The 25,242-nt window shown below is 40.3% G+C and overlaps 1 pseudogene across 1 annotated transcript; it reads right to left on the bottom strand.

Annotated features, from left to right (window-relative positions):
• Positions 1–691: 691 nt before the first annotated feature.
• On the bottom strand, positions 692–24,393 carry LOC308661060 (acyl-CoA (8-3)-desaturase-like; annotated as a pseudogene). Its single transcript has 11 exons — positions 24,172–24,393; positions 18,196–18,306; positions 14,810–15,007; positions 13,652–13,753; positions 8,371–8,499; positions 7,703–7,761; positions 4,253–4,413; positions 2,728–2,824; positions 1,312–1,391; positions 909–1,034; positions 692–782 (listed from the first exon to the last, which is right to left on the bottom strand). The product of its transcript is annotated as an acyl-CoA (8-3)-desaturase-like (transcript).
• Positions 24,394–25,242: the final 849 nt, after the last annotated feature.

Here is a 25,242-nt window from a genome sequence, read left to right as displayed (position 1 = left end):
ACAGAAGTTTTGGCTTGGAAACCGAGGGGGAGAACGAGAAAGGGAGCCCATTTCTGGTAGCATCACAGGAAGAAGATGGTCCTGACTTTACATCTAATGGACAAAGGTCCCCACCACTCTTCACTTCTTCAATTGAATAAGGGCAGGCAGTCATGAGAACTCAATGAACCACTGTCAAGAAATGAAACAAAGACTCATTAAAGAAACTCAGATTAGAAAGTGCTTCATAATGAGTGCTGAACATTACACAAAGTTGGATCTTGCAAAGTATAATTATTTCTAACTCCAAATTAGAGTGGTGGTATCCCACTGGAATGACCTGGGTGGGTGTATGACAGGTGCAGTCAAGCAAGACCCCCAAAGAGATGGGAACAGTAGGCAAGCCAAAAAAGTAATTGAATGCTTATCAGCTCCTTTGTCAATGTTCCCACCTACTTAAAGAAAACCACTCTTTGTGTCATTTCCCTTTTCCTACTTTTGCAACCAATCAACACAAAGTGAGAGTTCCCAAGAGGTTCACCAAAACAACTTTCCACTCAGCCCCCTGCTTGTCTCCCATTCATAAATGGTGATACACAGAGGTGATCAAATCTTGATGTCTTTGCTAAAGAAGGGGAACAGAGAGGCAATCAATTCATTACTGGAAATATCCCATTCTCTCCATAATTAAAAGTCACCCTGCCTTACCAAGTTAATGTACTTCTGTTGCTGTCTGAATGTCTCCCAGTCCTAATTCATGGAGATAAGCTTCCTGCCACTCCTGCCCATATTCCTTCAAGCTACTGCAGAAAGACAAAGGAGAAAGGGATTGGTGGCAGTGAGAACATCTTCCCCAGGCAATCTCTTCTGTGCTCTTTCTGGCTTCAATGCCAGTGCCCAAAAGGAGCCTCCCTCACCCATGAACTTACTGAAATATATCTGCAAAAGCTGTGAGGATGGGCTTGCACTTATAGTGAACACCATGCTTGGCACACAGAGATTTCACCAGAGGAGCCACCTTGTAATAATTGTGTCAAGGCATGGTGGGGAAAAGTCTGCGAGAAGAGAAGAGAAGAGAAGAGAAGAGAAGAGAAGAGAAGAGAAGAGAAGAGAAGAGAAGAGAAGAGAAGAGAAGAGAAGAGAAGAGAAGAGAAGAGAAGAGAAGAGAAGAGAAGAGAAGAGAGTGTTAGGTGACTATCCCAGAACTTTTGGTAGCTCCATAACATGGCAGCCCTGCTTAACATTGGCCATGTGTGAGGTATGACTGCCCTGAGGGTCTCTCCCTACCACACACATTTCTACAGTCTGGCCTTGGCCCCAGCTCATACTCACTGATGCTCAATCTGGAAGTTCAGATGCCCAGTGAACCAGTCATTGAACCAGGAATGATCAACATTGCATGTTCCTGCGAGCCAAGGAAGAAAGAGACAGTGGGTGAAGCTCTCCGATTGGCCCTTTTCTTTCCAGCCACTGCTGCTCCCTATCACAGAGAGGCTCTGTAACAAGCAACTCTTATTCTTGGCTTGTGGGTTTGGGCTTCTGTTTGGTTTCTCTTTGTTCATTCTGGGTTTTCTAAACATTTGAATGTAAACACTCAGGCCAGCACTAATAGACAATGTACATTGTACAGTAACCTCATTCCTAAGAGACTGGCACTGCAATCTTACAGGCCAGACATGCAGATTCTGAGGATCCAAAAACAATTATTATCTCAATTTGTTAGGAGAAAACAAGAAAAGGAGAAAAGGAAGAGAACATTTTAAAATATAAGACTAGAAAGTAGGCATTTATCTTTAGCTTTAAGTACAGTAAATAGAAATGAAAGTGAGAGCCAATTTGGGGTAGTGCTTAAGGCATCAGACTAGAAACCGGAAGATTGTGAGTTCTGGTCCTGCTTTAGGCACAAAACCAGCTGGATGATCTTGGGCCTGGCATTCTCTCTCAGCCCTAGGAAGCAGGCAAGAGCAAATTACTTCAAAAATACCTTATCAAGAAAATTGTAGGGACTTATCCAAGCAGTTGCCAGGAGTCAAAAATGACATGAAGGCACTTACCACACACACAAATGAAATGAAACCAGTTATAGCTTTTATCCTGATTCCTCCTTACAGTTTTTGAGATGGCATGTCCAGTACAACATTCAGAGGCCAAGTGTGAAAATGAGCACATTTAAAAATGTTATTGACAACTGTACTGTCCATTTCCACCTAAGAGCCTGTTGACCACTACGGCCAACAGACAGATAAGAAGAAGGTGTCTGTTTCTCATGTGGCCTATGTTTAATTAAAGAAGGATGCTTCCTGTTCCTCTCTCCTTCTCTCTCTCTCGCCTCCCTCTCTTCAAGGTGTAGTTCAGATAGAAGTCAGGCTTCCTTTTTCCATAAATTGAACTTTGAACTGTTTGCATTCATTGATAGCTGGGCTGAGGTTATACGCTGCATCCAAGACAATGATACTGTGAAGAATTTCTAACGGGAGCTGTCTGCTACTTATTACTCTGCATATGCTCAGCACATCCTTTAATATGGATCTTGCTCAACTCAAACATCTACAATTTGAACCCCTGCTATATATGCCTAACTGCCAATCCATACAAAAAACTTAAGTTCTTGTTTTTCCCAAAGGTTTAATGACTAGATTACTTTAGTGGTGGTCATGAAAGCCCTCTGTTCAAAGTCCATGAACCCCAAAGCATTAATGGGTTAAGTAAAAGATGGTGCTTCTGAACAGAAAATGGAAATATTCTTACCTGGCAAGAGACCCAGTCCAAATTCTGGTCGTAATTGATGTTCATTGGAATGTGATTCATTTGAGTGGTCCAGAGAAACCATGTGCTTGCTAAAAACCTGTGAAAATAAGTAATTTTGAGGAATTTTTTACAATTTTGTTATCATTGCCTTTATCATTATTATCATCTTTATCATTGCCTTCTCTGACAAGCCTCTCTTGTCTTCTAATTTTATCTACTGACTTTGCCTTTACAAAGTCCACCACTTTTTTCTGGGTTTATCTTCCAGTGGAAGGCAAGTAATTAAAAGTGAGGGAATAACTTATTTCATCTGTTACACAGGAAGGCATTTATTCCAATGCACAAAAAACAATAATTCCCAGGGATATCAGCATCATGAGAATCCTGAGGTCAGAGAACATCACATTCCTTCATCAGTTATAATATATTATTATTGTATTTCAATTCAAGATGGAGAACATACCCAATACTCCTTGCTCCTATTTTCCCCACAACTGCCTTAGGAGTTGTGTTGGGCTGAGAGTTTATGACTGGTCCCAGGCAGCTTTCATGCCTAAGCCTGGCCTGGAACTTCTTTTTGTGTTCTAGGCCAAAACCTTCACCTGCCACAAACTGGCTCTTGTTGACATATTGTCTATGGATCACCATTTTGCTGGTGTGGAAAGGCAGGTTTTTAAAAAAGAAAGGAAGAATGTAAAGTCTCCTCTATGTAACCTTGACTCCTGATGACTCCATGAACACAAAGATGCTTTGGAGGTGAGGGGATACTGATGTGGTTTCCCACTGCCTTCTACTGGAACACTTTTTAAACACTTTAAAAAAAAACCCTTTCTACTCTAGTATTTAGGGATGCGGTGGCTCAGTGGGGTAGGATGCTGAGCTTGTCGATCAGAAGGTTGGCAGTTTGGCGGGTCAAATCCCAAGTGCCGCATAACAGAGTGAGCGCCTGTTACTCATCCCAGCTTCTGCCAACCTAGCAGTTCGAAAGCACGTAAAAATGCAAGTAGAAAAATAGGGACCACTACGGTGGGAAGGTAACAGCATTCCGTGCGCCTTTGGCATCTAGTCATGCTGGCCACATGACCACGGAGATGTCCTCGGACAAGCGCTGGCTCTTCGGCTTTGAAACGGGGATGAGCACCGGCCCCTAGAGTCGGAAACGACTAGCACGCATGTGCGGGGGAACCTTTACTTTTACCTTTACTCTAGTATTTAGGCATATTACCTGGTAGTCTCACATGCAAGTATTAATTGGGCTTGGCCCTCATTAGTTTGGTGCTATGATTGATTTTGCATTAAGATATTACAATGTCAAGATCATATATGTAATAAATTGCAAATCAGATCAAAGACCTAACCACTTTTTCCTGTGATTCGTGGCTCAGACATTGTAGCAGTTGCCCTCCTTCAGACTGGCAAGATCATGAAGGAAATGAAGCACCAGACATAAAATCTCCCTCATTTCATACATCGATTATATGCACAGGCAGCATCAGTGCAGTTGAGAATTCTCTACAGTTCCTACCTGGCAAGCCAGTAATATGCCATGAAGGACTTGAATCCCATTAAAGGAATGTACATGAGACACATACGGAAATTGAAGAATAAAATAATAATAAGATCCTGCCCAAAAAGGGAAAGGGTAAAAAGTATGAAAAAATGTTGCGTTTGTCAGTTTCCTAATTGCTTTATGCAAATGGGTTGATTTTAAAATACATTACTTTGTATGATGCAGATCACTTAGTTTAACAAAGAGCTGAAAGATCATATTTAAAAGAAAGTTATTACACTGTAACATAGTACAACAGCAGAACAATTCATTGGTCAGTTCTGCCCTGGAAATTACAAATATTACAAATGAGAGCATGAAGGAGTCTACGACAATTGGGCGCAACAGAACGTGCACACCCACTTCATGCCACCACCACCCTCCAGCTGCCCCTTCCTCATTGCTCTTCCCCTGCGACTTGTCCCCTGTCACTCTTTCCCCACCACAAACCCTGGGCAATTGGCTGCAGGACAAATTGCCATGGCCAATTCACCATGCAGGACAATTAGCCATATCTCCCTCCGCACTTTGCGGAGCAGGTTTAATAAAGCTGCAAGGAATAACAACATCAGCATCAAGTAAGGCAGGGAGAGCCATGCCTGATCCTCCTTCAACTGGGTGGGTGAGCTCGCCCTCCTCTCCTGCAGCACAGACCCCAGCTCTGCTCACCTGACAAGCCACATCAGCTTTTACAAGCCAGTGCCGACCACGGTTCCTGTCCAACTTCTCTCCTCCCTTGCCAGGTAGGAACTGTAGAGAATTCTCAACTGCACTGGTGCTGCCCCTGGTTTTGAGGCTCCCTTCAATGGGGGATTTCTTGGGAGGGATTCTACAGCAGTGGTGCTCTCCCCCCCCTTGGCAACTTTTAGAGGCTTGGACTTCAATGTGGCTTCAAAAGCCAATGGGGGTGCTGGGGACAGCCTATCTTGCTCCAAGAAAACCACCTCAGAAAGAGCATATGCCACCACTCGGTTTCTCCAGTTCCTGGCCCAGTGTCTCTCTGCAGAAACAGCTGCCATGCAGCAGAATGGCCCAAGGTAGCAGCAAGAACACCCTGAAGTGCCTGAACGAGGGGCAGAAGACTTAAGCGCTGCTTTGTCTCATACCTGGGGCCATACAGGGCAGACGCCCCTGGGGAGACTTCACTGTGCTTCTTGCTCTGCTTTCCCCCAGAAGCAATCTGGATCCTACAGCACTGGAGCCTGGACAAGCAGCAGCCACAAGGGTAGGTGGCCCATTTTCAAGATCACTTCCTGCCCCACCCGGCACCCTCTCTGCATGCCACATCCAATGGGAAGGTACCTCTTGTTGCATGGATTGTCCTCTGGGACACATGGCTAATTATCCCATGCAGGCAAATCAGCCACGGTGATTTGTCCTGCTGCCAATTGCCCAAGGTGAGGAGGAAGGGGAGGAGTGATGGGGGAGAAGCAGTGGGGGAGGGAGAGCTGGGGAGAGATAGCTGGGGTGGGGAAGCTGACATGAAGTGGACAGGGCCAAGCATCTGTAGCAATTGTCCCATCCTGGCACGCAAGACTTAAAATTAATCATCATAAATTTTTGTGAACCAGTTGATTTCTAAAAGAAAGCCACATTCAGTGGAAAACCAAAGGAATTTCAACTCTTGTTTTCATCCACTTATTCATTTTCATATACCTGTTCCAGGTGCCATCAACACATACTGTATATCTTCTCATTGTTGCAAATTTAGGTTTGGGCTCCCTAATAGCTACCTGTCTTGTAGTAATCCCCTCCAATAATACCCCCCAAAACATGATTACAGCAGATTTCCTGTTGTATAGTAGCCCATCAAAAATGAATAAAATAAAATCTCTGCTCTATGGATGGCTTATTGCCTTCCAAAGGTATAAATCTCTTAGAGCTGCATGCTGCCTGTTAAGAAGAAAAGATTGCTGTGTTCTGTAGTTGCAGCGTAACTCTCAGACAGAAGAAAAAGAATCCCAAATAACTCTGTAAACCAAAAATACACGGCAAGTTTTGTTTACATTTTAGAAGGAGGAGAGAGAACAATTTGGTTGAGGCATTTGTTGCTGGTTGGGTGGGCAAGGAGGGAGCCCCTGCCCCCTTTGTCCTGGCCTTAGACCTGAGCTGGTTCTGATTGGAGCTGGTTTTGAGGACATAGTAGAAATGTATACAGCTAAAACACTAATGCTGTCTTGTGTCTCCAGTGTCTGAAAGCTTTGTGCTTGTGCGAGCAAAGCATGATTGGAGCTGCCGTCTCTCTATAAATATTGGTGGGGGTGTATGGGGTGCTGGCTGTGTTGTTACATGTTGATTGGTTGATGGGGTTACTGTTTGTGGATTAGCCAGCTGTTTTTTAACATCCTGTGTGGCTGAGGTGTTGGCTGTGTGCCCATTAGTCTTTTATGTTGTAACAACCTGGATAATGGGCTGTGTGATGACATCCTGAACTCCAGTGTAGTGATATCCTGAGTTCTGTGATGTAATGTCCTGAGCAGAAGGCTGTGGTGTAACATCCCAGGCTTTGGTTTGGCTTCGAGTTTGTGGTCTGGCCTTGTGTTCATGGCATGTGTCAGTTTGCTTTGTGTGGGGGTCGGGGGGGTGCAGCAGCTGGAGATGCTGCCGTGGTTTGGCTTCTGGATGGTGGTTGCATTTCGTCTATGGGGTGGGTTTGGGTTTGAGTCTGGTGAGGATAATTGGTGGTGGCGTCCTGTGTTGTTGTGGGTCCGGTGTCAGTTTTCGTGGCTGGGATTCATTTGTTGACTAGGGCTTCCATAATTATTCTCTTGCTGTAGTGTTCAGTTTTAAAGATTAATTTCGTTCCTTCAAAGTCAATTTCATGTCCTGTTGCTTTAAGGTGCTGGAAAAGGGAGGAAGTTTTTTCTTCTTTTCTGACTGCGTTCTTGTGTTCTGCGATGCGTGCATTTATTCTCCTATTAGTTTGTCCAATGTATGTGGCTGGGTAGATTTTGCATGGTATTTCATAGACTCCTTGGTTTTCAAGCTGGATCTTGTCTTTTGAAAACCAAGGACTTTGAAGGAACGAAATTAATCTCCAAAACTGAACACTACAACAAGAGAATAATTATGGAAGCCATTGAAATAGAGAAACACCCCCACAACATGAATAAACATGATGATACCTCCTGCCTACCAGACATCTGGAAACTAGCCCTAGTCAACAAACGAATCCTATGTAAGCTACTATGAGTAGCTTACATAGTAACAATTAAAACCATGTAACCATTCAAGAAACATCAAATATAAATAAAAACAAAAATAAAAAAAACATGAAAATCCCCAAACCAGCTGGAGAACAACTACCACTTAACCTCAGAAACCCTTTGAAGGCTCTCCGCAGGATGGCCAAGGTTGATGGAAGAACTGATGCTGGTGTTTTACAGTTGGACTAACTTTTTGGTCCAAAATGGCAGAAGTACTTACAGCTAAAATATTTGTGCTGGTAAGGCATGTATTTCTTTTTCTTTTTTCTTTTTTCCAAGCTGCAGGAGAAACACAGCAGTTTAATGATGGGCAAAATAAACCACTCTTCAGGATAGACTTAACAGCCTCTCTTCTTCACAGTTCAGCTCAAGAATTGTAAAAAGTGATTGGTTCTCCTCATTAAGGGCAGATTTTGTCCATGACTTTGCATTTGAGGAGATTTGATCCATTCCATCTGGACAAAAGTGGATACCAGGGACAGGAAACTTTTCTATGTCTAGTAAATGAAGAGTGCAGTAATATCTGCAGTAATATTTTTGTGCTCCTGGAAGCTCATAAATGCTGTGAATGATATAATAATACTGTACAAATCAGAACAACGAAGGTTTTTTTTGAAGTGTTTTTGTATTTAGCAGGATAAGTTCAGACTGGGTAGTTTTAGGAAGTTTTTTTTTAATTTGTCTCTTGAACATCTGCTGCAAATAGCATTGCGTATGTTGCCAAATCTCAGTGGTGGAAAACTGGAGGTTTGGGAAACTTCAAAAGACAAAGATAACGGGGAATCAGGCACCGCATGCAGCTTACAAGCCCCTGGGCTATCCTTGTCTGATTACAAGTTGTTCAGGCATTTATAATTTTTTGAATATGATTATCTAAACTTTACTCACCTCCACAGAGAGGGACTTCCCTAAGCTGAAGAGAAATGGGTGCATATTGAGATCAGGATCCTTCAGGAAACAGTTGGGCTTGGCATGATGCTGGTTATGCATGTCAGTCCACCAAGCCTTTGGCCCACCCTGCATAGAAAATGTTGAAATGCATACATACATTCCAGTCTTCATTTCTTCTTTGGAAGAGCTAGTATTACCATGTAAGTTATACCTGATCTAGCTGCTTTCCCCTGCCCACAATCCCCCTGCCCCAATTGCTGGCACATTAGAAAAATATAGAAATACAAAAGAAAGTGAGCAAATAGAGAAACTATGGAACCATCTTTTCCATTTTCAAGGGCATTGGGCTAATGGGACAAAGGTCACAGCATCTTCAGCTAATGATTCCAGCATGATTGATGGTGCAAAAATGTAACTACACAAAAGAAATTCTGTGATGTGGACTTAGAGACATTAATTATCAATTGCAAACCATATATTCTCTACAAGAGTTTTCCAAATTTATTTGCAACGTACATTTTGTCCACAAGCTTGCATAAACAATGCATTACAAACTCTAGCTGACCAGATTCTGTGGCTGAACAGAAATATCCAGATTTACTCCTCATTGTGTTAGGAGATTTCAACAGTGCTAACTTAAACCAAGAGCTACCAAGATGCTTTCAGCATGTCAACTGTCATACTAGAGGCAAGAATACAAACCACTACTACACAACATTAAAAGATGCTTTACCATGCTTTATCAGTCTTTACCATGAGCAGCTGTGGGACACTCTGATCATTGTATGATTCACAATGGAAGCAAAGTTAAAGCTATAGGTTTGCCTTGTTTGCACGGATTGGAATGTTTTCGAAGATACCTCTGCAGACCTGGATGAACTCACAGATACTGTAATATCATATGTTAGTTTTTGTGAAGACCTATATGTGTCAACCAGAAGCCTGTGAATACACAATAACAACAAACCTTGGTTCACAGCTAAACTCAAGCAACTATGTTGTGCCAAAGAGGAAGCTTATAGGAAAGGAGACAGAATGCTGTACAATCAGGCCAGAAATATATTAACAAGGGAGATCAGTGCAGCAAAAAGAAGCTACTCTGAAAAGCTGAGGAATCGGCTCTCAACAAATGAACCAGCAAATGTGTGGAAAACTCTTTAAAATATCACTGGTTACAGCAGGCAACTTTTCCATGTTGAAGGGAATTGACAACTGACAGATGACCTGAATGTGTTTTACTGTAGGTTTGAAGGGAAACCACTGTCAACTCTTGCCACATCTCCATCTCAGATACACCAACAGCCAAGCCTCCTACAATTGACCTCATCCCTTTGGCCTCCCCAAGTTCTTTCCCCCCCCCATGCCATTACTCTGCTAAACAACTAATTCCCACAATACTATCAAAGTACCTAGCAGGGCTGTATTATTATCCTTCTCATCTTCTTTTTCTATTTCCTTATCTTCTTATGACTATAACTTTGTTGCTTGTATCATGATTTAGATTGTTTTATTTAGTAGCCTAGTATGATTTATTTTGATTGCTTATTTAGTCTGTAGTCAACATACCCACAAGTACTCAAAGGCTCGTACTCATTGTTTACCACTCTTTCCCTATTCTACTACAACTTCTGTTCCTTTATTACTTCTCTTTGTGAGCCCTATTTCTGGAAAACAGTAAATATTCTATTTGCCCTATGTTGCTTCAGGTTGTTTTAGTTTTCAAAACAAACACAAACCACTTTTCCTGCCATACCACAACACCACTCCATCCATTTGCCTCTCTGCTCATCTTTTATAGATATCAATTGCTGGGTTAGCTAAGGAGAGGGCTTAAAGCAGGCATGTCAAACTGCCAGCACATGGGCTGGCTGCGTCACGTTGAAACCACATCCACCCCATTGCTGGCAATGAGGAAAAAGTTCAGTGACATCATGCGATGTCATATGATGTCACGGGTTTGACATGCCTGGCTTAAAGGGACAGAGCACCAGCAACTCAGAAGCTGGTCATTTTGCAGGCAGTTTGTCTTCTCAGAGGAATCCAAGGCAGATTTTGCCAAATGTAGAAATAATAGATCTGTTTATTGACAAATTTTCTATATGTCAGTTACAAAAGGGCTCATTTGTTGAATCTGCACATATATTATTTATTTTATTTTATTTTATTTATTTTAATTCCATTTATATCCCGCCCTTCTCCGAAGACTCAGGGTGGCTTACAAGCTTAGCAGTAGCTTGTATTATGCCAATACATTATATCGTCCTAAAATTTCAGGGAAAATCTGATGTCTATGAAGGACAACACCAGCTAAAGAACTAGCAGTTGTGATTGTTATGTACATAATAATGTAATCATTGATAAATACTGTAACAAATTTTAGCACAGATATACCAATAGAATTTGGCTTAAAGAAATGTGTTAAACAATAAAGCAGGGTAAAATCACAAATAGTAATGGAACTGAAGCACCAAATGTTCCAACCATCAGGAGCCATCAGAATTAAGTCTACAAATATCTGAGCACTTCACAATTGGAAAACATCAAGTACCGACAAATTAAAAATGTGATTAGTTAACAATAGATCTAAAGAGTAAGAAAAATACTAAAGATAAAACTGAATGGTGGAAACACCATCAAAGCCATCGATACTTGGGCCATCCCTCTGATACAATACACTACTGGAATTATTAATTGGGCACAAGCTGAACTGTATAATTGGGACTGAAAAACAAGAAAACTGATATTATTCACTATGAGTTACACACACACACGTAGTGATATTGATAATATCAGTATTGATTATACTTGTTCTGCAGAAATAAAAGCAGAGGCTTACTTCAAGTCAAAAACCTGACAAAGATGAAAAACATGTAGTGGCTGATTATGTAAAAGATAGGCAACAACAAGCATTGATACAAGTTAAAGTTGGAACTTACAGAAAGTACAGAAAACAAATATCAAACTAGGGTAATAAATATAATGCTGACAAGGAAAAGTATTACATGGTTAATTTCTACAAAAGGTTGAGCGAAAGGTGGTTAAAGATAAAACCTGGCAATGGTTTACCAACTGGAACATTAAAAAAAGGAAACTGAAGGCTTCACTTTGGCTGTTTAAGAGCAAGCTATTTGAATTAATGCAATTGAGTCCAGAAGTGAAAAATGATCAAATGATTCACAGTGCAGGTTGTAAAAGAAGCAAAAGAAACAGTAGAATATATACTCAGCTCATGCAAGAAGATCACACAAACTGACTGTAAACAAAAACACAACACAGTTGCCAAAATGATTCACTGTAAAAATTGTCATGTGCCAGTAATGGAAAATTGTTGACATATAATACAGTTGAAATGGCTGTGAAAGTTGGACCATAAGAAAGGCTGAGCACCAAAGAATTGAGGCCTTTGAACTATGGTGCTGGAGAAGACTCCTGGACTGCAAGGCGATCAAACCAGTCAGTCCTAGAGGAGATCAACCCTGACTGATCTTTAGAAGGCCAGATCCTGAAGCTAAAACTCAAATACTTTGGCCACCTAATGAGAAGGAAGGACTCACTGGAGTAGAGCCTAATGCTGGGAAAGATTGAGGGCAAGAGAAGAAGGGGAGGACAGAGAATGAGGTGGCTGGATGGAGTCACTGAAGCAGTAGAGGTGAGCTTAAATGGATTCCAGAAGATGGTAGAAGAGAGGAAGGCCTGGAGGAACGTTGTCCATGGGGTCGTGATGAGTCGGACACGACTTCGCAACTAACAACACCAACAACAAAATACAATTGAAAAAGTAGTTGAAAATGAGCAGGTTAAAATATTGTGGAATTTCCAAATTGATAAAGTCTTGGCTCATAATACAGCAGATATAACTGCAATTGAAAAGAAGAAAGCATGGATAATTGATGTAGTAATAACCAGAGAATAGTAGAATAGAAGACAAAGAACTGGAGAAGATCACAAAGTAGATGTCAAGTTTCCGACGTATGGGCTGCTAACATTGAATGTTATTGCTTGACAGTATCAATATTTGAAAATCAAAATTGAATGATTATGGCATAAACGCTACAGTGTCCCAGTGGTTATTGCACATTGGGTGCTATACTAAAAATATTCTTGCATGGCACATTGACAACAATTCCATCTGATAATTGCAAAAGGTCACACTGCTTGGATCCACACATATCCAATACATTACGACATCCTAGGTCCTTGGGAAGAACTTGATGCATATGAAAGCCCACACTAGCTAAAGAACTGGCAGTTGTGACTTCACATTGTTAAGAATAGATAATAATAATAACAACAACAACAATGCACTGGATTCATATAGGAAGATCAGAAAAATAATAACAATGAATCATGCCCTTCATCCACACAGCAAAGCTGAAGGACTCTACCTACCAAGGGCATGGAATATTGCAAGTAGAGTTGATAGTTGAAGAAGAAAAAAAGGCATTGGAAGAATAATTGAAGGACAGTGAAGATGCTATGAAACTAGTACACCTTGAAGGCTTACTGAAGACGAGAGAAATCAAAGTGGCCTACAAGAAAGACCAAATGAAGAATAGAAAAGAGACAAAGCCAAAGTATTAACTCCAGTACACACACACACACACACACACACACACACACACACACACACACACACACACAAAACTAGCAAGCAAAGCAGACAACAAGCCAAGGCAAATCCAAGAGCATGAAAGTTGAAGAAAGAGATAAAGGGGCTAAGTTTGGTTGCATAAGAAAATAGAAAATTAAGAAGCTAAAGTGTTCAAGGACTTTAGAATTCAAATAGACAAACAGCTGGCATATAACACCTCAGACAATTGTCCATTAGAAAGACAAAAAAACCCTGAACAGTGGATATCACAGTACCTTGAGATAGTAGAACAGAAGAGAAAGAACTGAAAAAAAATTACACAATACAAAGACCTGCAAATAAAATTAGAAAGATTGTGGGAAAAGAAAGCAAAGATAGTACCAATAGTACTAGGCACCTTGGGTGCAGTCCCAAAACATCTGATCCACCACTTGAAAACCATTCACAAATGACAAAAATCACCATTAACCAACTGCAAAAAGCACCTTTACTTGGAACACCTTACATCCTGTGACAAAATCTTTAACACCATCGAAGAACATTCTCCCAGTCCTAAACATCTGGCTGACTGTGTGACCAACCATAATAATAATTTAAACATGTATGTGGCCTGACTCCTACAGTTATGGGTGACTAATAACAATTTAATTTCAACAAAGTTAACAAACACTCAGTTTTAGCTCTTACCTTAAGGAATCCCATCACAAAAGTGTGAGCCAGTCTGTTCCATTTAGGCTTCTCGAAGACTGAAACATGCCCAAGATCATGCTGAAAGAAACCATATTGGATCTACAAAGCAAGAAGAACATGAATTGTATGAGAATTTTCTTTGGCCAAGTTCTCCGTTTTAAAGGACTAATTGCTCATATTCTCAGATATTTATCTGAGGAGAATTTAAATTGGGAAGAACAGAAGGAGCTATTTTATATAATGACATTAGCAAAAGAAATGTAAGCATCTTCATCCTATTGAAGGAAACCATATTGGTTCTGGAAGGCAAGAAGCAACACTAAGTGTGTATGATTTTCCCAAGCAAGATCTTGATTTCTAAAGACTGGTTGCTTTGTTTAAGCACTCATTTGGAAAGTGATTATATTTATAAATGCAATGAAAGCTATTTATGTACTGACATTAGCAAAGAAAATTAAACCAAAATGTAAGCACATTCATCCTAAACATTACTGATTCCTAGAAGGCTAAGAAGAAACAGTTATACCTCCTAGTAAGGCCATGTCTTGCAGAATGCTTTGCATTACACTTCAAAGACAATTACATATTTAAATGAAACTTTTAAATATAATGGGAGCAGAGTGGGAGCAACATTCTGTCCAGAGTCATCTTATAGGGGAGATGGGTAGCATATCAACTCCCATAGGGCTGCTGTAATGGTTTCAAGCCATATGAACAGGATTTTAGCATGAATGTAATCATTTCCAAGAGAATAAGGGCTCCATTTATGATAAATGTTGAGAGAACTGGCCCACTACATTGTTGTTAGCTTTTAAAAGGTATAGCAGTGAGGCAGGTTGAAGTTATACAAAAGGACTCCAACAGCTGCATTGTAATATTTAGGTATGGTGTAGATGTATCACACAAGAGGAAATTTGATAACTCTCTCCATGGTGGCCCAACAATATTTTTGCCCACAAACTCTGTTAACATTGAGATTCCATTTCTTTAATAAATGGAGCCAATGGGAATTGCAATTGATTCTGGTCTGCATGATCAGAGATAGAAACTCACTAGTAGATTACTTGTGGAGTGGTGAATATTACTATACTACTAAATTAAGTATGCTGAAGTCTGTTCTACAACCCTGCTGTACTCTGCAGCACAAAGAGTTACCTGTGAAATGGTGAGTAGTGTTACTCCAATAAGGAAAGGCACCCAAGATTTCCCAAAGTACCAGATAGTGAACCAGGATGCCATATCCAGCAGGAACGCATGCAGAAAGAGGATGGCAAAAAAAGGAACACTGGACTTCAAGAGTCCCATCTTCTCCACTTTCATGCGTAATTCATGAAAATCATGTACCAGCATTTCCTATGAGAAATAGTGACACTTAATTATGCCCCCAGCAACTGGTTTCCCAACCATGTTCAGTGACTGCTGTATTTTCACCTTCCATGAGATCACAAAAGCAATGGAAGTTATACCCAACTGCAGAAAGACTTCTGGTTTTGCATAGTAGCGACTGGTTGCGGGCTTGTGGATTCTCCACACTCCCGCAGCTAATTTTGCCCTGCCGAAGGACCCTAAATGGGTCTAGGTCGACCCAGAGAAGTGGCAAAGAAAGAAGGGTGCCCCAGCGATTCTGGAACAACAATGGTCATTCCGTTTGACTTGGGGAAAGCCTTCTAACCTGACAGGAGAAAGGCTGGCCATATTCCATCTACCACCCCAAGCTACTTGCAACCAAAGTCCAAAAGTACTAACCAACACAACTGTGAACAGCATGTTTGAAATTGGGTGAGGAATTTGATCTTCTCTTTTTTATTCTATATTTAATTTCCTGGAAAAGATCCCCAAGAAGCAAAATACCTCCGAAAGGGAAGAAGTGGGATTTCCACCCCACCCTTATGCTAACAGAAGCAGTGAATTAATCTTTTTATGGAGGATCAAAATATTTGGAAGTGAAATAAATATAAAACCTGAAATTTAAAACTTAAATTTGGATAAATTTGTTGAATGGTTAAGACTCATTCTAAAGACATTGTTCATTTTGGAAATTGAAAAACAGATGCTGACATCTAGTGATGGATGAAGACTATGATAGCTATGACTTTCATATAAGGCTTGGCAAAACCTGGGAAAAGCTGATCTGCGTTTGTGACCTTCAAAGCTTTAATAACAAAGAACAGCTGTGACAAAAAAAGACAGTAATCTGGGCTATAGTCAAAGAGAGAATTATAAATTTCAGGAAAAAAAATCTTTTTTGAACTATTTGGATTACAAATATCTATTTAACCGGGACTCTAAAGCTATTTGCAGAGAAAAGAAAAGAGAAAAACTCAAATTATTTGCCATCATGGATCAGAGACATGTAGAAAAAACATATCAAGAAAACATAAATACTCCACAGGAGGAGATATATAGTATACTGCAACTAATTAAAAAAAACAATGACTTTAAACCACAAAGAAATCCAAAATAACTTTGAAAATATAAATCATTCTATTTCCAAGTTAACTTTACAACAAAAAAATTCCCAGAATACAACAACAGAGAAGGAGCAAATAAAACAGATGTGAATACAAAATTGAGAATAGAGACTTAAAGATGGAACTTAACAAAACAAGGAAATACGATTTAATCCTAGTGGGGAAAAAAATCAGAAGAATTGGAAAAAACAACTTATCCCTTAAGACTACAAAATAAATCTGAGGACAAGAACACAGATTGGATAAAATGGACTGTAGAGATTTCAGGAACATCGGAGAGAAAGGAAATGATAAGAGAAGCAGAGAGAAAGAAAAAGAAAAAGATTTTCAACAAACATGAAAAGGCAGAAGCCCCATACAAAGACACTTCATCTGATTTACTTTTTAAATCTACAGTAACATTTATGAACATATGGAAAGAACTTTTGAATCAGCAAAATTCATTGATCAAGAAAGATACTGGGCAAAGGAAAAAGAAGAATTAAATATATTTAATTGTTTCAATGTTTGCAAAAGAGGACATTTGGGGGAGAGGAGAGGAAATCAACTAAAACCATTATAGAAATCAATTGTTAGTGATTGTTTTACAAATGTAAACCCAGACAACACACTATTCACCAATTGTTAAGTAATTTATGTTTTTAAAAAAATCAATAAAATATATTACAAAAGAAAGAAAGAAAGTTATACCCAACTGCTTATTTGTATCTGATTCAATGTCTCAGCAGGTACAGGTAAAAAGTACTTTCTGCTGTCTCCTCATCTTCACTTTAGCCAGAACAAACATTGCATAAGGGGTAAAGAAATTAGTGAAGGTGCATTAATTATCACAAGGTGAATGAGGCTCGCTGCAGTTTATCAACATACTGTATGTCAAGTTGCTCTGTTTAAGAAAGAACATACCAAGGGAAGTTTCAGCTCATATTTAAACTGAGTAATAAACATCTATTCTTACAACAAACTAATCATTCTTGAATGCTATACATTCTCAGACTATGGTTTGACTTGTGAAAGTGTAAAATGATTCTTTTTTACTCCTAAACAAGCATGCAGAACCAAATTTAACACATGCATATGCATATAGCTATACATATGCTTGTAAATGCATTTTCAGATTTAAATTTCCTTGTGGGCTCAACTTGATTAGACAAGTAAAGTATAAATTGAGTAAATAAATACAATAATGAATAAGTCTTAACTGTTTAAAACAATGAAGGTTCTGATCCTACAAAGAAAATCCTGCATCTAAGGTCATCATTGACCTGATGTGCGTTGACATCAGCAAATTTTCAGATCTATCAAGATGCATCAATTGTAATCAATCAGCTGCTAAATTGAAGGCTAATAGGTCACACAGGGCTACTATTTATTTATTTCCCCTCCATAAATTCCAGCATTTTCAAAATACTGCTAAATACATGTTCATCCTAGGAGTTTGTATTTAGTGCCAGAACTAGAGTTTGTGTTAAGCATATTTTCTTTTATATGCAAATCCTAATTTTAGAGAGGTGTCTTAATTTAAATTGTTTAATTTAGCAGAAGTCAAATGGCTTGTTGAAGAAGAAATTAGTACTGCAAAAGGTAAGGGAACTTTCAATGCAACTTCATGTAGATGACGTTCTGTCTAACCCATGCTCTAATTATAATTCAGGACTTCACCATTTTGTGCATGGTGTCATGGTTCCAACTAATGAGACAGTTGAAAGAACATTCAGGCATTGTTTATTCTAAAAAGTCTATAATAATGAGAACTAAGCATCGGCACTCATAGATGGATGCCAAAATCTGAATTTTCCTCCCCTGAACACATCGTATCAAACACAATTCCCTCCCTTAATTTAAATGTCATAAATCACATTCTCCAATTAGTTTAACATGCAAAGCTTCCCTTCCGTTCTATTTTGCGCCATTCATTATCTTATTAAAAAAAACAACTGGGGTAGCATTCTCTTCCCTCCCAGCTTCATTTTTCAAAAGCAAAACAGTTTAAAGGGAAAGGCTGCCTCTTATATTGTCAAAGCAGAAACATCCACACTTTGAGGTCTAAAGATAATGCTGGGAAATACTCACATTTTTGGTGGGCTCACAGCTAGGTTGATCCAGTGTTAGCTCTCCAATTAACAGGGAATTCAAGTATTTCTTTATTAGATTCTCATCCTTGTGGAAAGCTGTAAAGGCAGCCTAAGAAATTCAGAAAGAAAGGTGTATGAAGGAAAATGTATTGATTTATGACACTTGTATAGTCACCCATCTTAAAACCAACTCTTGGGTAGGTGGCTTGGAGTTTTTTGTGAAAAGATGAAACATCCTGAGGGTCTTTCCATAGGCACTGAAGGTGATTTTCCCCAACAAGCTTTAGAGGAAACTAGCTCCACAACAATGGCTCATTTTGAGGGCTGAGACAATCTTATTTTGGTTTATCTGATGGAAGAGCAGAACAGGACTTTCCTCCCTTGCAGTACTGGGCGCTTGAGATGGTCCGGTTCTCTCCTTGTTCTGCCATGATTCACCATGCCTTTCCGAATGGCCACTGGAAAGAAGTTGCTCAACATCTGCTACACTCTAGCAATAGTAGAGTATGAACTGGGGCAGGGCTTTTCAACCAGTGGTATGGGTACCACCTGTGGTACATTGGCACCTGGCAGGTGGTACGCGGCCATCCTAGAGAAGTGGTAGTGGGGGGAGGGGAATGAGCTGAACTGGTGGCAGCACCACACAAGCCTTAGCAAGAGATGGCTGGAGCTGCAGGGCTTTCAGGGCTCAGCAGAAGCGCCAGGATCAGTGCCAGGCTCCAGCTGGAGCTCAGCGCTAATCCTGGCCCTTCTGCTGAGCCCAGAAGAAGCACCGATTAGGTGGAATGTTGCAGCATCTCCAGGGTCTTGTGATTTACATTCAGATGCTTGGCAACTGATTCATATTTATGATGGTCACAGTGTCCCAGGGTCATGTGAAGTGACCAAAACCTGCTGCAACCACCCAGCAGATGACTGGTGGTACTCGGATGTTGCCATATCCTAAACATGGTACAATGGGTGAAAAGGTTGAAAAGCCCTGAACTGGGGCACCTTATCAGTAAGTCTAATCTTAATCCTCCTGATAATGAAAATAATGTCAAAGTCTTTTCATCAAGCCCTTTCCTTATCTACTTTCCATCTGCTAGGTTCTCACAAGCCACTTTCCTCTCCATTGCCCCATACAGAGCTCTTCCCCACAGCACACAACCATGATTATAGCTATTGTGAAAAGGGCTATAAGGGTATAAAGGGGTGTATCAAGGGAGCACAGTCTAAGAGCAGGTCTGATTTGGCATTCTATGTGAAACATCTTTTCTCTGGGATCCAGCCTCAGAGAAAAATCCTTCATGGTTACTTTCTTAAAAAGAACAGAGGCATGTCTAGCTTTTGGCAGTGTAGCTGCCTTCTGAGCTCTCAGGCCTGAAGGCTGGAAAGGAAGGAGAAATGAGTTTAAGGCTGTCTATGAGGTAAAAAAAGGAGGAGGGTCTGTCTACATCAGACATGTCAAACACAAGGCCCGGGGGCCAGATCCGGCCCGCGAAGTGGTTTCATGCGGCCCGCGAAGCCATCCTGGAAACAGTGAGGGAACGGCCCCCACTGCCTTGGCCCTGGCCCAGAGACCCTCCTCCTGCCAGAGACCCTCAGATCTGTCCCACTCCTGCCCGGGCCCCCACAGGCACCCTTGATGCGAACGATGTAGAGCTGGCCATGCCCACCCAGTAGGCCATACGCACTTTAGCCACGCCCACCCAGCAGGCCACACCCACCCAGGCCACACCCACCCAGCCCCCTGAGGGCAACCGCAATGCTGATGCGGCCCTCCATGAAATTGAGTTTGACACCCCTGGTCTACATGATTGTGTGTCAGAAACAAGAATGGAGAAAATAGGAGTGTGAAAGCAAGAAGAAAATGTGATTTTATAATATCCCACAGAGGCAATCCCTTCCTTTCAGCTTTGAGCTCTTTCTTCTGGAGGAAGCAGCATTTTCCCTCTCTGCTCCAAGGAGGAGGAAGAGGAGGAGGAGAAGGAGGAGGAGATTTAGAAGCTGCTGAAGCAGCCTGATTGGCTCATGGGAGGTGGAGGCTGCAGAAGAAGGAGGGGTCTCATATCCACAAGCACCACAAGGCGAGCTGAGAACCATCATGCTGGCAGAGCCAACCAAGAACCCAAGAAGAGTGGAGGTCAAGGGCAAGGGTGGGGTGTCTGATTGTCAGACCTGAAGAAGCTTCTTGGATGAGAAGGAAGAGCTTTTGAAAAAGTATCTTTCAGATATCCATGCTTTATGTTATAACTAAATTTGTTTTGACCCACTAGACAGAGATACTCAACTGATGGAGTTAAACCAGGCATTCAGAAGACTAAACTCCCACTCATTGAGATCAATAGACCCAGACTGATTCTTAGGCCCAAAAAAACCTTCACCACCTGAACAAAATGTAAGACAGCTGAACCTACACATATCAAGAGGTCTCAGGGTCTCTCAGAAGGCTTTAACAAAGACACTGGGGTTTTAATCCATCATGATTATTGTAATGTATTAGCCTTAAATGCTGTAAGTACTTGCTTATGTTACACTGTTTTGCTACTAACTGAATGCACGTGTATGTTTTGGTAATGGTTGCTGGGCAGGCCTAGACTGGCTGTCTCCAGCCGGTTAAGTAGGCTTCTGGGCAGGAAACTACTGCTTTAAATCTATTGGTCGCCGCCTACCGGCCAACGATATAAATAGCTGTGCAGCAGCTCCTAGTTTGCTTCTGTTATGTTCTAACCTTCAATAAAGCCTGTTGCTGTTTGAACCCTCCTTCTCGTTCAATGACTGCAAGAACTGACTACACAACAATTATATAACCTGCTTCTCAAGAAACCTTCGTCTGCTAAGTCCCAGTTTTCTCCATTCATTTCCCATTCTCTTCCCCTCCCACTTGTCACATTCCATGCACATAAATCCAGCATTTAGCCATTCTGTGCATCTGATGAAGTGAGTTACAGCTCAGTCCTCCAATTGTAGCATATCAACTCCTATTGTTTTTATGTGATTTGTTTACTATAAATTGCATTGTTGTGAAGTTCTTGCAGGCAGTTAATATTATTGGCTGAGGATCCATCCTTGAAGAAGATATTCACAATTGCAGAGTGACTACATATGATTCTTTCATTCAGTATAATTCTCTTTCATATAACCAAAAGCAGTATGATTTAATGGCAAGGTAGAAGTTTTAATAATATCAGTGCTGGTCTTGGTCACAAGTATGCCATGAACACCTGAATGTCCCCTTAATAGGTGGTTTAAATTAAAGAGAACCTTCAGTCAGAAGTTAACTTGAGGGCAGAATATATTATGTATTTATTTACATCTAGAAGTTACAGTATGTTTCTAGAGAGTGTGATCTTTTTTCATTTGCTGCAGATGCTTCCAAGATTGAAAGCCCTGATAGATGTGCAATAACAGAAATGTTTCTGAGCTTCAGCTACTGATCCTTGTATATGCACATTACAACAGGTAACTAGAAAAAGTCCATAATTCTGATAAATATATTCTTGGTCTATAAACCATTGTATTATGAAATTGCTTTATAAAATATATAATTTTATCACATATGGTGTTGTAAACATGCTAAATGATATTGGATAAATGTGATAATGGTTATGCAGAAAATGCTTAAAACACAAATATTAATGAAACCTGAAACTTTTCTCCTAGATATTATGGATAAATCAACAAAAAAACAACTTGGAACTTTATTTTTTTATATGGTGGCAGCTGCAAAGATTGTGTATGCCAAATATTGGAAAGAAAAAGGAATACCAATAGTGGAAGAATGGATTTTGAAACTGACGGAATTGGCAGAGATGGCAAAATTAACTGCGCTGATTAGAGATGATGGTTTGGATAAGTTTATAAAAGACTAGAAGCCTTTTGTGGAGTTTCTGTGAGTTAAATATAATAATGGGCTGTTCACAGAGGGCTTTAAAATTTAATATATTTTGGGGGGTTAACAGTTAACAGACTTTTACAGTAATCAGGTATTGGGTCAATTTGATTGATAGACAATAGATTTGAATATCTGAGATATTTGTTAAGAGAATGTGATATAAAGTAGTAATGTATAAGCTAAGATGAAAAATGTATAACTAGTTGTAAATATACAATCCAAGGGAGTGAAACTATTTGATTTGTGTGAGATTCAGGTATCAGCATTAAACTAGGGTGGAGGTCACATGTTTATGGTTAATCTTATATTTCTTGTATACACATTTTCCTCATTTTTTGTATCTTGATAATTCTTGTTTTGATGGTTTTATGCTGTATAAAATAAAACATATAATAAAAATGAGAAGTTTACAATAAAGGGTACAGATCCCAAACTTACCTGGAAATCAGTAAACCTACATATATCAAGAGAGTTCACTGTGTCTCAGAAGGCCTTAATAAAGACACCTGATGAAGTTAGCTACAGCTCAGTCCTCCAACTGTAGCATATAAACTCCTATTGCTATTATGTGGTTACTTCAAACAGTTTTACCTAAACATTGAATCAAAATATTTCTTATAAATAAATTATGACTGTATAAATCAGGGGTGTCAAACTCAATTTCATTGAGGGCCGCAGCAGCATTGCGGTTGCCCTCAGGGGGCTGGGTGGGTATGGCCAGGGTGGGTGTGGCCTACTGGGTGGGTGTGGCTAGAGTGCATATGGCCTACTGGGTGGGCGTGGCCAGCTCTACATCGTTCACATCAAGGGTGCCTATGGGGGCCTGGGCAGGAGTGGGACAGATCTGAGGGTCTCTGGCAGAAGGAGGGTCTCTGGGCCAGGGCCAAGGCAGTGGGGGCCATTCCCTCACTGTTTCCAGGATGGCTTTGCAGGCCACATGAAACCACTTCGCGGGCCGGATACGGCCCGCGGGCCTTGTGTTTGACATGTCTGGTATAAATCATTCTATTATGAAGTATACAATAGAGATTCTAAACTTATCTAGAATCCAGTCTCCGTTGCATTTATAAAAAATGCTAAAATCCTGAAATACTTGATAGAGGTCACACTCCTACCACTATTACTCATACACTTTCACTGAGAAAGACTTCCTAACTGAATTTTGCCTAGGCAAAATATAAGGTGTGTCCATGCTTTTGCACAAACACCTTCTGAGCAGGTCTTCAAACCTAAAAGGTATTTTGTTCACATTGTCAATAAAGTTAAGTAACTTAGGTGCAGGCAAACATTGGCCCAAAACTAGAAAAAAAGAAAACCTGCAAATCACTGCAACCTGCTTCTCTGAGGATCAGCTGCCAGGCCCCTGCCCTGTCCTGTATCCAATGAGGCTTCTAAATTTTGTTCAGATTTTGGCACTCGGTACTACAAAATTGCCAGGTAACGCATCCATCACCTCAAGCTTTACAGTGTGTTAAAGCACTGGTCCCACCCAGAACAACTACAAGTAGCCCTTGAAGGACAACCACAATTGGGGCCAGAATTTATGTTGGGAAGCAAAATGGCTAAGTGAGTCATGCCCAATTTTATGACTTTTTTTGGGGAACAGTTGTTAAGAAAATAACTTCAGTTTAAGTGAATCACATGGTAATTAAGCAAATCCAAATTCCCCCATTGACTTTGCTTATTGAAAGCCAGCTGGGAAGGTTGCAAATGGCAATTGCATGACCTCAGGATGCTGCGACCATCATTAATGCATGCCAATTTAGTATGTGTACTGCTGAAGCGAGCACATAAATATATGCCAGTTACCAAGCACCCAAATGTTGATCATGTGACCATGGGGATGCTGCACTAGTCATAAATATGAGGACTGATTGTAAGTCACTGTTTTCAGGACCATTGTAAACAATTAGTTGTAAGTCTAAGACTACCTGTATTCTGTAATGTCAGAAATTCCTTATGGCTTCAGACAAGGTAGACACTATCCCTCTCATTCTGCTATTAAAGACACAACCTGGAGTGTGTTCATGCAAAGCAAGTGCTCTGTACATCCTTCCAGTCATTCCAAGGTCCTCTTTCCCCTCAGCAAGGACTCACCGTGGCATCTTGTCCAGAATAGTGTCTGATGAGACGAGGCCCACCTGGATGCCGCAAATAGAACTGACTGACATCATAGACTTTCCGGTTGATTACCAGCCATCTCTCTTCTTTGAAGTTTCCCTTGCCTGTGCGGAGCCCCACCTCCTCCCAGGTGAAGAGCCGTGGGACTCCTGGTTCAATCTCTGGCTTCCCTGCACTGGCTCCTGATTGAGGAGGCATCCTGGCTGAGAGCACTGAGGGATGCTGTTCCGCTAACTCTTGAGCTATGTTGTTTATCCTGTGGAAAGATGAGGCAACTCTTAATTCTATTAGATGTTGCAGTCCACTTTATATAGACTCCAGCAACCACCCACATTCCCTTATCTTTCTATTGCTCCAGACATACTTTTGCTCCTCCCCACCCCATTGCATTTCTCCATGATGATAAAAGAGTCTTTTTCTATGCACAACATGCACTTAAATTACAATTTGAAAGAGGATAAACAAGCATATTTTTCAGCAGAGTTTTTAAATAAACAGTACAATATATCAGTATATAAAATCTTTATTCTTGTTTCTATATATTGAGTAAGAGAGCCACAATAGCATTCCACAGAAAGCACATCATCAAGAACAGTATAATTACAACAATTAAAAACTAATACAAAAAAATAGAATAAAGAGAAAGTAGAAGATGCAGGAAAAAAGAAACAGAAATAGAAAAGTAAGGTAAAAATATAATAAAGCAAAAGAAAGGAGATACATAAAGAAGTGACTTCCCACCTTTATCAAAAATACAAACAATTTTAGTAATTTATCTTCTTTTAAGATACAATAAATCTTCCCATATTCCATCTCTTTTCTATAAACAAATCCATAAAGTACTAATATTTCAGTCCTGATATCAGCAAAAGTCTATTAAGAGTTACCAGAGAGTACATCATATCTATTTTAACTTTGATCAAATAAACCAACTTTAGATTTTTCTTGTTACTTCTAACAATCTTAATGCCAGGCATAAAAGATCAGGTCTACACATGAAGGTCTAATTAAACTGATTTATTGCTACTGATGCCTTTGTACAGGAAT

The sequence above is a fragment of the Vipera berus genome (assembly GCF_964194415.1).
Source record: "Vipera berus genome assembly, chromosome: 1".
NCBI classification, from domain to species: Eukaryota; Metazoa; Chordata; class Lepidosauria; order Squamata; family Viperidae; genus Vipera; species Vipera berus.
Note: the sequence above shows the minus strand (reverse complement) of the source record. Positions and strands in the feature narration are given on the sequence as shown.